The sequence below is a fragment of the Myotis lucifugus genome, unplaced genomic scaffold (assembly GCF_000147115.1).
Source record: "Myotis lucifugus unplaced genomic scaffold, Myoluc2.0 scaffold_3, whole genome shotgun sequence".
Lineage (NCBI taxonomy): Eukaryota > Metazoa > Chordata > Mammalia > Chiroptera > Vespertilionidae > Myotis > Myotis lucifugus.
In genome coordinates, this window is record NW_005871051.1 from 5,325,493 (window position 1) to 5,341,797 (window position 16,305).

The 16,305-nt window shown below is 38.3% G+C and overlaps 1 protein-coding gene and 1 long non-coding RNA gene across 3 annotated transcripts in view; one reads left to right on the plus strand and one right to left on the minus strand.

Moving 5' to 3' along the window:
* LOC102431415 (formiminotransferase N-terminal subdomain-containing protein-like) overlaps positions 1-16,305 on the minus strand; it is a 64,170-nt gene that overhangs the window by 32,976 nt on the left and 14,889 nt on the right. Inside the window, exon 1 of one of the 2 annotated variants that reach the window (XM_023759911.1) lies at positions 2,446-2,497. The exons of the other annotated variant lie outside the window; for it this stretch is intronic. The gene's annotated coding sequence lies outside the window, so the exon portion shown is untranslated. Of the gene's footprint in view, positions 1-2,445; positions 2,498-16,305 lie in introns of those variants that run through there. 2 annotated transcript variants of the gene reach the window in all.
* Positions 129-2,445, plus strand: LOC111827451. The gene is made up of 2 exons (XR_002831030.1): positions 129-386; positions 1,269-2,445. It is a non-coding gene; the product is annotated as an uncharacterized LOC111827451 (long non-coding RNA).

Consider the following 16,305-nt stretch of genomic DNA (forward strand, 5'->3'; position numbering starts at 1 on the left):
GCCGCGCGTGGCCGCTGCTTCCGCCGCCAGCCCCGCCTCCGTCGAGGCGGCGCGCTCCTGCCTGCGTTCCCTCCGTGGCCGTGACCGTGACCCTCGCCCGGCCTCGCCCCGCGCGCCCGCGGCCGGGAGAGCTGAACGTCCTTGTTGGCGTTGCCCGCCGGCCGCTCCGGCTCCGTGGGGAGTCTGCACAGTTCCCTCCGGGAAATGACTGCCTCGCACAGAGGGCAGCGGGATCCAAAGGCGAGGCCATTCCCCTGGACCAGGCACCTGCGGGGGCTCTTCCCGGGCGCGGGCGCACCAGCACCCCCGGCCCAGTTCCCCTGCGGCGCGCACCCGTGAGAAGGAACGGACCCGCCCTGGGACCAAGCAGTGCTTGCACCTGACCGGTTAGCCCGTTTCAACCACTGTGAACCAAGCCCTAGGCGTTCCCCTTTTTCTAGGCCAGCGAACTCGGGAGAACACATTTCTCTTCCAAAAATTCAGGACCTGTGTGTGTGGTTTTTTTTTAATGCAGCAACCATTAAATGCCACCATTTTGATCCAATTTCGTTTCTAAACTGCAATAATCACTAAATAACTACTTTGACAGAATAAATTAATTTTTAAATCTATTTTTTATTTTCTAATTATACTTTTTAAATACAGATTTGAGGAAATTAACATTTATGTGGACATTTGGTTTCTAGCCTAATGTGGCATAAAAATAAGTAACATAATGAGTGCTAAAAAAAATCAGGTTCACGATGCTTCTCACATCATCATCATTGTACTTAGATGTCACAACAGTATTATGTGCGATTGTGTCAGATCCTGCCTTCCCCATCTCGGAGTGTTGGCAGGTAGGAGGGTTGTTGGCAAGAGGCGGGGTGTTAACCTCAGGATCCTGGATCCATTCCAAGGCTGGTAATTACATTCTGCCAGCCAAAATTCATCCCATAATTTTAATTGGATAAATCCTTTCTGGCCTAAGCTACTGCTATGCCTGTCAAACTGTTGCCACATTTCACCCCAGAGGTGTCTGTGTTTTAGTAGCAAGAATCAGTCCCTTTGAGGTTGGCTTATCAGTTTAAATCCTCAAGTGCTTTGGGATCCTATGGAATTAAGTATATATTTAAGCATTTTCCCTACTGAATCTGCATAGAAATGTATAAAATAGACAGATAGTCGTGTTAATACCTAAAACCCAATACCCATCTAATGTCAGCAGATAATTTTGAGAGCTTTTTAATCAGACCCATGTCCCTAACTTTCTCTTCTTTCCTTTTCAGAGCTTTTATTACCTAGAGCTTTCGCTTCCAATTTCCAAAAAGTGTCCAAAGTTGACTTCCATGGAGGACGACGGAACGGCAGCCTGTGTACTTCGTGTTTGCAGACAATCCTATGATGAGACTACTTGCTAAGATGAAAGACAGAGCAGTCCCATTATATTTGGTCTTTGCGTATCCCCCCAGAGGAAAGTGTGACCACTAGGGCCTCGTGGTTCTGGCTGTAGCGAATGCCGGGAGTCAGGCTTCTCCCCACTTCTCCTAATCCTGTGAGTCTCTCTCCCTCCAGGGCTCCCTGGCATGAGTAAGCGCGAACACCCAGGAGTTAGTCAACCTCAGTCCCTTTCTCCACTCTACTCCCATCAAACACAAATGGAGAGAAAGCAGGCCTCCACGTTCTTTATGGAGGGGCAGCCACTGGCCCTGCCTAAGGACTGTCAGCCTGTCTTTTGGGACGAGACAGGAGACAGAGACCCGCAAGTCTGACGAGAAGTTCAGCAATAAGATTGAAAAGTGCCATTTCATTCTCTTCAAGAACAGAAAGGTGCCCTCGGCTTTAGTTGAGCTCTACCACTCGTGACCCTGCCCATTCCGTGATTTAAAGAGCTGTGTGTCAGATTTCCGGTATCTGTACACCAAGCCTCTCATTTTTATATAACTTAGCATGCTCTGCAGGGGTTCTTCATGCTTTTGGGGTGAGTGTGTAACTCTCCTCGTTTCTCCTGCTAAATTCACGCTGAGGGCATGAATGCCTGTGTCACTATGGTTCCTGTCCACACACAGAAGCCACGGCCAGTGTCAACAGCTATGAGAGCTGTTCCCTGACATTCCCAGTGGTTCCCCGGGAGACCAAGAGGATGCTTGTCTGCACCCTGCCCTCCATGTGTGCAAGCAGGAGCCGTGGTTCCTGTGGGAGCCTTCCCTGGCCCATCAGAGCTGAGGCGGTGGGAGCGAAGGCTGTGCTCCAGTGGGGCTCCAGGCTCCGCTGGGACCCAGAGCCCCAGTGCCGGAGCAGAGCTGGGACTAGGGTGAGGGAGTGAGGGAGATACATTTTGGGAGCAAAATTTAAGTGGGGGCCAAAAAACTCAGTAATGCAATACCTTAAAAACCAACATGAATGCACAGTTAGAAATCCACGGTGAACACAATAGCAGAATTTTAAATAAAGACTGGCTCATACCCTGCAGTTGCCAACTTCGTCTCCTCGCCTCACCCTGATCCCTGCCCAGTGGTTGCGGTCCCCTTTGTGCCAGCCCGTTTCTGATTGTAGGGTTGAGAGGACACTGCGCCGCTGGCTCTGCCTGCATCCTATCTTCGGGCCCCCAAATGGGCAACAAAACCAGAAATGTCAAGGGTGGAAATTTCCAGGCCAGTGGATACATATAATTTATAGTCTGTTCAAGGAGTTCCATATATATTCGAATTGGCCAACTTATCTTACAAGAAGGCAAACCCTTATTAAAACGAGCAAAATAACTCTACTCACCTAATACATTTCCTTACCCATTTACCTGAAGCAATTCAGAATATGGGTAATTAGGAAGTTTCCTATCGTGCACTGCAATTTTGAAACAATGTTTTAAAGAACATTTTAATTCATGTCATGGCTGTTTTCTATTTTCATATTCTAGCATCCACATGTGTTTCCAGATAACACGACTAGAGAGTTCCCCTTAGAAAGACAGAGTCTAATTCCTAATGCAATTGTTCTCGCTGAAGATTTCCCTTTCACCTTCTTGCACTGTTTCAGATTCAATGCTACTTCCTTCCCTCCTTATGGAGCATGGAAAGATGTTATCTTTTTCATGTAAATGTGGCCTGGAAATGAAAGATTTTTAAAAGCAACTCTGACTGCCATTTTAGAATAACTGCAGAAGTGGTTTTAATCACGTATATTAAGTTATTTGAATCACATATTATGAAATATGTGTTTTATTAGTCATTTTCTAAAATAGCAAATGGGTTTCACTGCTGCCATTTTTAGTTTGGAGTGGGGCAAGCTATAGTATTCATTTACTTTGAAGAAAAGAAGCTTGGCAAAAAAAAAAAAGATACAGCAACTAATAGAAATACTTCCATTGCCCATTCATCTTGGCCTGAATTATGGGAAATGATCTCAAGCAATTTTTGTCTTAATGAAGGAGGAAAAAAAGCACAAAATTTCCAGAATTAACCTTTTTTTCACCTTAAAATTTGGGAAATATCTTTCCCTTTACACAGCATAAATTGGATTCTTCCTCTGTGGTCAGCTGATCGCTTTACCATGAAAAACCAGTTGTCTAGAATGTAAGCATAGATAGTAGCTTAAATTGAAATCACTTATTATGCATCTCTTCATTTGCACTTGAAAGGTCTCATATAACTAGCCAAAAGTTAAAAGTCTATGATCTACCCACCCCTTAATCCATTCCTTGACTTTTCACACCTTCCACGCAGTCATACAGTGTGGGTGCCTTTATTCTTGGATGTAGGCACTGAATGAATGAGGGGTCACTGAGAGCCCCTCTCCAAAGCTGGGTTTTTTATAGCTATTAATCACATTGCAGATGAAAAGCAATTCCTAAAACTAATTTAGAATCTTTGCTGAAAATTTAACTTATAGGACTACATTAAGATAATTTCTAAAACTATTGCAAGTCACAAAAATGTATCATGTCCAGAAAAAATGCTGGGAATGTTTAGAAACATTTTCCCCTTAGGAACATAAATTTTCATTGGCTCATGAGGTTTTTATCAATAAATATTTACTTGAAAAATTGTAACCAGTGGATAAGAACTGCCAAATTGCAGTAAGAACAGTGGCAGGTATTATGATGGTGCACATGTAGGCACTTCTGGACTGTGGTTACTTCATGTCCTATGTATATGCAAGTGACTGTCAGCTCTTAATTGACAGGTAGAGGGTCACCTCTTGTATGAACAGGAGTCGGAGACCCTGAAGAGAAGCTCCCTGTGGCTGCATGGCCTCACTCACTGTGTTCCCAGCTGTCCTGGCCTTGAACAGCCCCCTTCCTAAGAACTACCTCTGCTCTTGGGCGGGTCTCCAAGCTCGGTCTCTGCAGGACATTCAAATGGAAGGTTTGAGTGAAGGTTTTCCTGTTGGTTTGTTTGTCTTTTACTGACTATCTCAGGGTTTGAAGGGATTTAACTTTTTAAATTTATTTTAATTACACTTAAATAGAAAATGTCTAATTTCTTAGGAAGAGGTGGGCAAGTTTAATTTTTGGGTGCTGTTGTTTTTAACGTTTTCTTTACCCTACTTTGTGCCTCAGTTATTATGCAATCTTTTTAGCTTGAAGTTCTGCGTTTTGGGAAAGAATCTGAAAGTAAAAATGTATAGAAGCTCAGCTCAGAAGGGATCTTAGAGATCATCTGGTGCCTTCTCAGGACCTTTGCTAATGTGTGACCTGGAACAGACGGGCTAGAGGTGGAGGCAGAGCTTGGGAGAAAGCAGGGTAGAGGCGGGAGGTGGTGGTGGCTGAGTCCCACATCCTACACTTAACCCCACCCGCTACTGCTTCTTCTGTGGCCCCTCTGGGAACCCTAAGGTGCTTTTGCAAACCACTGACTAGTTCAACCCCTCTTCTGGTGCCTGTTACCCTTTTTATAACATCGTGCAAGGTTATCATCTTTTGAAGATGAACTCTCTATCTTGACACGAGTCCATGATGCCGTTTCAAAATGCAAGCACTGTGGGAAATCCACACTACTTTTCAATTACTGGGTGGGTTTTGACGATAATTTTTGTGAAGGAAAGTAAGTATGAATGGGTATTCATATCTGAAAGAATCCATCCAAGGCTTTAATTAATACCTGAGGGAATATGGTGCAGAAACAGAAGGATAACAAATTGGGGGAAGGAGAAACAAGGATTCAAACAGATGCAATCAAATAGAGCAGACAGATAGTCAGACAACAGGCAAGGATGAAAGTGGTCAGTTAATGCCACTATCCAGTTCAGGAGACTGTAATATGGCCTGCCCTTCCCAATGCCTCTGTCACTTTTAACATCAGTATTTTCATTTCTCTATTCGGGGCAAGAGGATGGCCATTTTCCTCAAAGGAGATTTCTGTGTTTTAATTTAGATATGGAGCCCATTTTTCTTTTCTGCAACCCCCAACCCCCATCTAATTTTTTTTTTTTTAATCTTAGACCATTTTATCTCTGGGCTCAAATTCTGAATGACAACTGAACTGGTTTATAGCAGTGGTTTCAGCTACCGATATTTTAAAGCTGAATTTAAATTATAAGTATAAACATACTAAATGAAAAATATATATAAGAATATATTTTATAAATCACAATCAAATTATATCAAATATTCACTTGATAGTTACTAATTTTACTCAAGTAAAATCCAAACAGTTGTTAATTATGGGGCTTTCTTCATTTATTAATGTAAAACATAAACTACTTCATTGTTTTATTTCCCTGAAATCTAATATTTTTAAAGTAATTATTCAAATTATAAAACATATGTTAAACCACTTAGATCATCTGAAAGGTATTGATAAAAGTACATATAGTAGAGAAGGTTGAGAAAAAAATTCAAAAATTTATCCTGGGTGTAACCTAAAGTACTTATTGACATAGGAATAAACCAATAGGAAGACTGTATATGCTGCAGAATAACTTGATCTTTTTAAGTATTTCCAGCCTTAGAAGGAACACAAAGTATATTAATAGGGACATATTACATTTGATTCATTATAATGAAAGTAAATACCTGGGACAACACAATTTTTGTGTATAAAAAGGTGTTTTCTTTATCGATATTATGATCTTTATTGATAGTTGTAATATAAATTTAAGAATATACAGTATTTAATATTTCTAATAGGTTGATTTTATAGTTTTAAAAGGAAACCTGAAAGAATCTCACCAAATTCTTTAATGGTGTGAAACTCAGGCCTCAAGAGGTTAAGTGAGTGCCACATGGCTAACATCTTCTATTTTTAATTTTAAATGCCTGGAGAATGAAGTCCAAGGCCCTAACCATGGGTGGTGGCCCCATTCTACTTTTTAAAGATTTTCTCTTTTTCTTTTCCCACTCTTCCTACTCACTCTAATCTCATACCACAACAGTACACTGCTCACCAAACACACTTTGGACTACTCTGTCTCTGGCTCTGTTTGTGCTTTGCTCAAGATTTCATTCTATGACCACCCTGCACCCACCCACCCAATAAATACCCCCACCTCTATGAAGCCTTCCTGAATTCTGTCACATTCTTCAGAATTCATCACACCCTTTGTGTGTTCTCGTAACATCTCACACTTACCACTGAAACACTGAGCACATTTGATGGCAATATCCTATATAATAAAAGCCTAATATGTAAATAGACCAAACGGCGGAATGATCGGTCGCTATGATGCACGCTGACCACCAGGGGGCAGACGCTCAATGCAGGAGCTGCCCCCAGCCTGCAGGTCACAGGCTGGCCAAGGCGGGTGCCAGTGCCCCCCCCCCCATTGCCCCGCCAGTCGCTCCACAGATTGGCCTGATTGCTGGCCAGGCCTAGGGACCCTACTCATGCATGAATTTCATGCACCAGGCCTCTATTTCATAAGTGACTTGCTCCCCAGTTAGATTGAACAAGAATAGGATAAGTCTTGTCTTTGCAATCCCTAGAGCTTAGTCCAGTCTTAAGTCATAGTAGACAGTTTATAAAAATCTTTTGAAGGAATTAATTAATTGGCTGATGGATAGATAGTACATAAATAAAGGAATGTGTGGACTAATTAATAAATGAACAGACAAACCAAAAAAGGAGTGAATACATAGGTCAAGTTTCTCAACTTCAGTATCACCGATACCTTGGGCAGGAGAATTATTTAATGTGGAGATGGTCCTGTGCGTTAGCAGCATTCCTGACCTCTACCCACTAGATGCCAGTAACGATCGCCCCCACCACACTACCAGTTGTGACCATCAAAATATCTTCAGACACTGCTAAATGGCCCCCTGGGCAAAGCGTCCTTGAGAGCAGCTGCATGTGGCAATTCAGGTGGAGCTTAGAGATCAGAACTCGGGTCTCTGTTTTAGTCCTGCACTTTTTACATTATGACTTAGACCTGCTAAGATCCAAGTTCAAGTCCCAGTCTTCTCAGAAAATACCCTTAAAACCTCATCTCAATAACAGAGTTAACAGAAGTGTAATTTATGGGGTAAAGTATTTTTTAACAGCAACACTAGGAGTAAAGGTAGGCCTTCCTTAAATCAACTGATCTGGTTTACACGGTTGTTGTTTTTTAAATAGCATTTATCTGTAGTCAATGTTATTAAATGGTATTAATTTGGCCCTGCCTAAAAATAGCTCCTAGAAGGCATATGGTTTTTAAGAAATTTTTAAACACCACTTCATAGCACCATCTTGTGGATTCTAGAGGAATTCATTGATTTCAGTTTAAAATGTCTAATTATTTCTCCGGAAAAGGAGAAATGAGAATATAGAAACTATAAAAAATTAGGATATTCTTTACTTATTTAAATGTTCTATGAGTCTCTGAATTGGGCCTTAGTGAACTTTGGCTTTGAAGTATGTGGTCAAGCTTTCTATTTGGCTTCAACTACAGATGCCAAATCAAATAGCCACACACCTACGTTATCATTTTGATGTCTGCATCACATACAGTCAGCAAAGCAGGAACATAATGCCAACAAGGAAGGCCAATGAACCAGTTAATATTTAAATGTTCAATTTGAATACACAGATATAACTTGGAATTAAAATTTCCTTATGTGCTATAAGTACTAGAAGAGCAAAGTGATGCAAAATTAGGGAAGCTTGTGAAAGTTGATAATCTTATATAAAAATGTACACTTTATTGTACACTTTTACAATTAAAAAATCTCAGTAATTAAACATTTTAAAGTTTGATATCATGGTACAGGAACAAATACTCAGACTGTGATTAATCCCCCTATTTCTCTTCTTGGATATTCACAATGGCCATTATAATTTTAATGATTATAAAAATTATAAAATCCATTTTTATCTTATTTTCTGATTGTTTTGTTTTAATTTAGTTGATTTTGGTTTGGTTAATCTGGCAGGATTTGGGGGTTTGCGGTGGGGTGGGGTGATATCACTTCGGGAAATGGCCTTATCTTTCTAAATCTATCATTTTAACTGACGGACACAGAAGCCATTCTGGGAAGGTGTGATGCTTCCTGGGAGCTTTTCCAGCTCTTTGTTTTTATTGTATTTAATTTCTTCCTAGAAACAAGTAAGAACCTCTGACCTTTCTCTTTAACATAAGGATGGGCACTTAGCAGATAAGTGAACTACCTTAGTTCAATAGTTAGGTCTCCTCAGTGATCCAGGTATCTCCTTCTTTCATTACTGTACCTGTCATTTCAGTATTAGATAGGGTTAACTCAAAGGTAAACTAAAAACATTTGTGACTACTTTCGTGGGTTCCTTTGTGAGACCTTGGTCAAACATGGTAACTTAAAGTCCATGTTCAATATTCACTGGAATCAGAAGCACCTGAGTGTGAGAATTAACAGAGAGAGAGAGAGAGAGAGAGAGAGAGAGAGAGAGAGAGAGAGAGAATGAGAATATTAACTATTTACAAGAACTAAGAAGATCAGTATAAGAACCTGGAACCTGCAGCAAGCAGTAAGAAATAAGAGGGGATAACATTTCTACTTAATGAGAACTTCTTACCCCACACCAACCTCTCATCTACTGAAATAATACACTAACTTCGTAAAACCAGAATCATGACGTGTCTTTTGTTGGACACTAGACAATCATTGTGGCAAAGGTGATGAGTCAGTTCATCTCAAACATGATTTTAAATTTAAGCTATAGACACACCATAAAAAATAGTGTTTAGGATAACCAACATAATTTACTTATTGGCATTAAATATATATTATCAAACATTCTGCTAAAATCATTCAAATTATTTTTGTTAAATACATTTCATTAATTTCTATATTTTAATGTCATAATATGGACCTTCATATCTTAGTATTTTATAGCATTTGCTGGTGAAAACTTTGTTTCTATTTACTATTTAAAGATATTCATATTGTATTTTTCTCTTAAAGTTATCTTATACACATTCATGTTGTTTTTATCTCATTTACAAATTAAGCACATTTAAATTATGAATATACTTTTAAATCTTAAATGAGAAATACTTTTTTAAAAAAGCAACAGGAATTAGAAATCGAGTGTCAAAAATATTGAAAACATAACCCCTTTAAAAATATCTACCATCTCTTTCCTCCCTCTCCTTCTAATTGAAACTAGTTAGTGACTTTTGAACATGTCTTTTGCCAATGTTCCTGCAAACTATTTTTGTTTGAAAATTTCAGGGTGGAGTCGTCTGTTAGATGAAGGAAACGGTATTTGCAATTACAGCTTATAAAGTAAAGAAAACCATAAACTCTATTTAGCATCAATTTGACTCAAGGTCAAAATTAGATTTTCTCTTCCTATAATATTTGAATTATAAACTTCTCTTCTTGTAAGTAGATTTGAGGGGTTGGCTGGAAACTGCAATATAATGTATGAACACCAGATTTAAGGTACAATTTGAAGCGACCAGCTCACTTAATTTTGACCTTGTTCTGTTACAGTAATGATTTTCCAGTTTTGGTACTGATGCCAGTGTATACTTTCTTAATTCAGTAAAAAGATGGGTTTAAACATTTCAGATTAACACTATTAAAGATTGGAGTCATTTATTTTCATGCCAGGCTGTGAGGTGACAGATGGTAATAGTTGCAAAGAAAGGTATTGGGGTCTACTGTGCAACATAATTATACAGTATTAGGTGCTATGAGAAAATGAAAAAGGTACTGTGGAGAGCTAATTCGTGACCTGTAGAGCCCTGTAATATATAGATTTTTAAACTTAAGCTTCCATGCCAAACATTCACAAATCAATGTTAGAGAAAATAGCCTCGGAGTAGGAAAGCGTGGGGATTGGGCAGGAACAATCACCTCCCATCAACTCTCATCTGAATGCATCACATCACTTATGATGGCTCCTAAAGATAAATGGAGACATCAGACTTATTGTGCTTTAATTACTATATATTAGACTGTTTATGAAATCACAAATCACTGAGCTGAAAAGACCTGAAAAAATCCTCTGAAGAGGCAGGGATTGAATACATGTATCCCTTGTTAAGGAATTCGACTTTAAAAGAAGTGGAAAATCATTAAAGGTTTGCTATGGTCGAATGCTTGTGTCACCCCAAAATTCATATGTTGAAAACTTAATGCCCAAGGTGATTAGGAGGTGGGGGCTCTGGGAGATGATTAGGTCCTGAGGGTGGAGCCCTCATGAATGGGATTAGTGCCCTTATAAAAGAGACCCCAAGGTCCTGTATAAAAGGATACAGAAATAAGTCTGCAATCTGTAACTGAGAAGAGGGCCTTCACCAGAACCCAACCACACTGGCATTCTGCTCTTGGACTTGCAGCCTCCAGGACTGTAAAAATAACTTTCTGTTGTTTATAAGCTACCCAGTCTATGGTATTTTTTTAAAGCAGCTGAATGGACTAAGATGGCTGTTAGGCCAGAATCTAAGATTTGGTAAATAAATCTGGCTCATGACCAAGCAATGAGAATCCCATAAAAGCACTGTAAAGTAATACAGCACTGTAAAGCACTTGATGAGAGGGCTACCCCTAGGTTTTTTCTGCAGATGACCAGAAGTAGGTGGGTTACCAAGGTCATTGAAAAGGTCATTCAGTAACCTTTTCAATAACCTCCCCAACTTCCTTGGTCATCCTTCAAGTGAGTATGAAGATGCACTGAGGACAACTTGGGCATTGGATAAAGATAAGTCTAGGCATATCTCCTCAGCTTTTCTCCAAGATTATGAAAGCCTGATATCAGTGATATGGAACTGATTTTTATCATAATTTGTTGCATCTAGAGCCAAAAGTAATCTTTTGTCATGAAGACAATTTTTTAAATTTCTTTATCTATATATTGTAAGAAGGGCTCTCTAAGATTAGACTGATATCTACATATCAAGCAGTATGTACGTTTACTATGTCAGGCTCTTAAGAAGAGGGGTATGTGTTTGCTGAATTTTATATAAAATTTCAAACACAAGCATGGAGAAGAGTATAATGGCTCTCATGTCATGTACCTAGCTTCAACAATTATCAATGTGTAGCAAATTTTTTTCATCTATACCCCATCTATCTTTCCTGTTTCCTTCAACCTTCCCCTCAAAGTATGATTTAAAAGGAAAGCCCAGTTATAATATGTCATCCATAACTTGCCTTTGGAAAAGTTCGGGTTACCCAAGTGCTGTTTGCCCTCAAGAATCCCTGATCCCATGGTTTTGTTCTCTCAAATAACTTCCATGTGTATACTTCCTATACCAGTAGGATTACCTAGGATGATGATGTTAATTTGGCAACTTGATTTTAAAGGTGTCCAAAAGAATCACGAGTCATTCATTCTCTCATTTATTCGTTCAACAGATATTTGCTGTTCTAGACACCAGAGGCCCAGAATTGACAAATTAGACAGAGAACCTGCTCTCCACGCTTATTTTCTAGGATTTTGACAAAGAGCAACCACTACTTGGAAGACTACCTCCTTGTATGGCACTGATGTTCCTGATTCCACTCTATTTTCCCTCTGGGAGACTCGTTAGATCCTCACCAAAAGCCGATGTTCACATATGAGGTTTAACAAGTTTTACATGTGTCTACTGCCACCCTACTCGCCCAACTCCCACCCCTGCCCCGAAGACTGCTCCAGGAAAGTCTGGGGAAAATATGAATGACCCTATTTTCATCTCAAAATAAGGTACTAATAGAAAAAAAGTAACCTGTGTCCTAAATTCATGGTTTTGAGAATAAAATTTCTAAATAATTACATGACAGCATTCAGAAAATATGTTTCTATACAAAATTGCTGTATAATTTAGCAACTATGCTGTATTATTCTAAAAAGAATAATTATGCAAAATTAGTTCCTTTCTATATCAAACTCTAATTTAAAAAACTGATGTTTAGAGCTATAGAGGTTATCATTGTTTTTGCAACATTAAATGCTAATTTGAACTCCTTTAGAAAACCATTTGTAGTACTTTGAATTTTTGCTGTTCCAAAACTGACCTTCTCTCTTGAAAGGTAGTTGGTTGAGAAAAAAATCAATATTTAAGCACACAAAATATACCTTTCATGAAAAAAAGTATAACAATAAACAGTCACATAAAAGTTTCCTCCCTTTTACAATGTAAACTGGTTTTAGCTGTTTATTTTTATTTCCTCAATCAAAAATTTAATTGTAATAAGCTATAATATAAGGCATTTTCTGCCATTGCTTCTTTGGAGATTGAGAATAGAAATGGTTTCTAATTTTAAAGATTGAAAAGATTTAATAACTGGATGAATTATATTTTTAAATCCCCATTAATTTATTTTCAAATGAGGAAAACCCACAACTTCAAGAAACTGATTATTATGGGGGAAAAGGCCTTGATTTGTAATTGTACCCAAATATGAAAGCCTACATTTTGTAAGCATAAAGATTACATTCTCTTCAAAAGATTTTCAAATTCTCATAGGCACATAACTTAGAGAATGAAAAGATTGTAATTTGAAAAATTACAGATTTCATTGTTTTTTTGATGTGTGAAACCTATAAACAAATATCAAGAGATTGTATTGCAAGACTAAAAATCCCTTGTTTAGTTTGTAAGGGACAGTGCCCTATGTGGCTTGCAACCCTGACTTAAGAGAAAAATGCAGAGTAATGCAAAAGACACTCTAATCACTGCATCTAATTACAAAGAAGAATAACTCAGTAAAAAATTTAAGTATCCTTGGGCAGGCGTGTGGTCTGGTGGTCAGAGCATGGGGTTTCAAGTCAGTAGTCTAAATTTCTATTTTAAATACCACTTCTAAAATTTTCCATGACTTTGGGTATGACATTAACTTTATTTTTAAATATGAATTTGAGATTCATGCTTGATAATTACAAAGTAGCCCTTTAATCCTCTATTAGAGGTATAAATCGAATACCATAAAAATTAACAGAGGGGCAGGTGTTTTCTTGACCTCTTGATGGTAAACAACAACAACAAAAAAAACACTTGATAAAAAAGGTCAGGTAAATGTAAATGAATTTAGAATTTTTTCTCTACCATTTGCTAGTAGCATAGCTATACCCATGTGTTATTTCAAAGTCAGTTCAGGGCATTATTTAACAATCAGTTCCAATAGTTTCCTCTAAATTGCTCATTTGCTTTTAGGAAATGGTAGTCCTCAGTGGAGCCAACGTTGCTCTTTTTATACTAATTGTTATTGTCACTCGAAGGAACTTGTGCTCCACAGTGATGTGCCTGCTTTGTATTTTGTTTATGTGCAGTGCTTTTTAAGTGTTCCTCCAAGTGTAATAAGTACAGACAAATTACCATGTAAGTTTTCTTTAAACTACGGCTAGATTTCTAGGGATGAATGTAGGTAAGTGATTCAAATTCTAACATACCTCTAGAAATCAATTACCAAGGTAATTTTCACCGGGAATAATTAACATTTGAATTCAAGGAATGTGACCTGACTTATAGGACTGTTCTATTTCTTTCTTTCTCTCTTTTTAAACAGTTTCTGTACTCAACGGATCTTTCTAAGTATGGTGATTTTTTTGTATGCTTTTTAGTCCTTAGTTTAGCTAAGGAGTGTGCTTTGTTTTGGGGAGAATCCAGCCAGTCTAATTTGCTAAAACAGCCAGTATACAGCTCTACTGGTTTGGCTCAGTGGATAGGGTAGGCCTGCGGACTGAAGGGTCCCAAGTTTGATTCTGGTCGGGGCCACATGCCTGGATTGTGGACTCGATCCCAGTAGGGGGCGTGCAGGAGGCAGCCAACCAATGATTCTCATCATTGATGTTTCTATCTCTCTCCTCCTTTTTTCTGAAATCAATAAAAAAATATTTTTTAAAAATCAAAATAAACAAAACAGCCAGTATACAAATTAGAAACAAAGATTAAAATCAGGAATATTGTGGGGTATTAATACAGCATGCAGGAGGTTATACAACATGTGGCCAAAACCCCAACCCCAGAAAGAGCCTTCAGTGCCTGATCTATTGCACACTTTTCAGGCAAGAAGTGATCTTTAAAAACAGCAATTTATCAAGATAATGCCTCATGAAAGGAAATGGAGATCATTATAAGGTAAAATAAAACAGCTTAAGGACAGGTCTTGTTTTATGTTTCCCTGATTAGAAATGCAGTGGAAGAGAAAGTACTTAAAGCACTATTAAACAGTCCAGCTATCAGGCTGGAAATCACGGAGTTGAAGGAGCAAATGCCTGCGGGATCAGTCTGGTCTCCCGGCATTAGATAGGAGGAAACTGGGAATTGTCCTCTGGGGGCGATCTTAAAATGGAACCCTTGTGAGATGGTATGCAGTAGCTCCAACAGCTTAAGAAAGTGCCTCGAGATTCCCAAGTGCATGTATGTTAAATAAAAAAGGGGTGAAATCCAACTTATTAAGTTTATAAAATTATATTTATTCTTTTCAAAACCTTGAACATTTAGGAAAATAGTAGTAATACCTATTATAAAATGCAGAAATCCAATCCTGCCTTAAGTTCACCTTTCAGTTTCCTGCTTGGGCCTGTTCAATGCATCATGCAGTCAACAATAATAACAAGAGAGGAATTTCTTAAAATTTGTTACCTTAGCTATAAAACATTAAATCTCCCTTTTAAAATCAAACTCGGATTCTTCGTGTTCTCTATAGGTTCCCAAATCCAACCCTACTTTACCTCCCTAGCCCCTAAACACACAATGGAAATAAATGAAAACAATACGTCCTACACATGATGCTATCCATCTGAGAAGGGCAAGGTGAAAGAGCAAACAAACATGGGACTAAATTCTGCTATCACAGAATGATTACAATGGATCAACTTGTAGGATAGGGAATGCAGGCATTTCATTTTTATTCATCAGAAGACATTTTTCTAAGTACTAACTGTAATGATAAATTATAATTCCTTGACTAATTTAGTAGATACTTGAACTATCTCCAAAAGTTCCTATTTCCTGCCATTAGCCCCAGTTTTATACATTTTACAGCATAAAGTTTGCACTGCAATCCTGAGTCTGCTGGAGTACTTTGTACGGACATGGGGCATTTGGCCTGGTGCCGCAGAGCTAGAAACCTGGTTGGAAACTTTGGGAAAAGAGTCCCTTTGTTGGCTCCATGTATAATTCATCCTATGAAATGCAAATTTTATTTTTGACATAGCAAAGGTTACTGTGGAATCAGAAATAATTATTTTAACAATAGATTTCTGTAATTTTATTTCAAATCTTGAATTTATTTCAAATTTAAAGTGTGCTACAAACAATTTTTATGTTGGATTGCCAACAAAAATTTTTTTTTTCAATAACTAACTTAGAAGCTATAAAAATGACAATGTGTATTGATTGTATCAAAGTACGACATTCTCATTATTGACTGAGGTTTTGAAATGGCTTTATTAACTCTCATAATGATTAATATTTATCATGATAAAACTTTATATAACAGAAGTAATTACTGTTAGGATTAGGTTCAACTGTGAGAGACAGAAAACACCAAGTAACGGTGTTTAAATAGGAGAGAAGTTTTTTCTCATGTAAAATCCAGAAAGAGAGTCAGGACTGGTATTATGGGTACACATTCAGAATCAGGTTTTCTGACCATCCTCAATGTTCAGTTTCTAATTTGTGATTCAAGGTGGCTACTCTACCTCCAACCACTGAATTCATGGTCCAGGTAGCAGAAAGAAAAAAATGGAGCATGTCCCACCCAGAATACTTCATTGTAATTTTTATGACTAACATGTGCTTATGATTCTATAACATAGAATCTTCATAATTTTCAATTCTTTTGTCATTATATTATCTTTTTTAAGATATATTTTTATTGATTTCACAGAGGAAAGAAGAGGGGGAGAGAGATAGAAACATCAATGATGAGAGAGAATCATTGATTGGCTGCCTCCTGCATGCCCCACACAGGGGATCAAGCCTGCACCCCGGGCATGT